This window comes from Nematolebias whitei, chromosome 12, assembly GCF_014905685.2.
Source record: "Nematolebias whitei isolate Nwh7 chromosome 12, NemWhi1, whole genome shotgun sequence".
Taxonomy (NCBI): Eukaryota; Metazoa; Chordata; class Actinopteri; order Cyprinodontiformes; family Rivulidae; genus Nematolebias; species Nematolebias whitei.
In genome coordinates this window covers 3,008,078-3,008,450 of record NC_056509.1, presented here as the reverse complement: position 1 = coordinate 3,008,450, position 373 = coordinate 3,008,078, and the positions used below count along the sequence as shown (strand labels likewise).

The following is a 373-nucleotide window of genomic DNA, read 5'->3' as shown; positions in this document are numbered from 1 at the left end:
CTTAAAGGGCTACGCCTATATTCATAGAATCTGGGGTTACAGTACGTAACCAACGTCTTCATGTGGCCGGTCAGTGAAGAGACAGCAAGAGATCATTTTTATTATCCTCAAGAGCCTTAACAATTTTATTCTCCCAGTGTTTTCAATATGATTAGGGTTCATGTCTTACTTTGACACAAACACAAGATCCCATTTCTGTAAGTGAATATCAAAAAACAAGGACAGGATGTTAACACGGTCCTTCCACAACAGCTGTTAGCTGAAAACTTCCCATGTGATCAGACAAACTGACTGATCAGACAAACTGATTGATCAGACAAACTGACTGATCAGACAAACTGATTGATCAGACAAACTGATTGATCAGACAAAC

At 39.1% G+C, this 373-nt stretch overlaps 1 protein-coding gene across 1 annotated transcript in view; it reads right to left on the bottom strand.

Moving 5' to 3' along the window:
* The window catches only part of ginm1 (glycoprotein integral membrane 1), a 9,682-nt gene that overhangs the window by 7,809 nt on the left and 1,500 nt on the right, over positions 1 to 373 (bottom strand). The gene's annotated exons all lie outside the window — the stretch shown is intronic.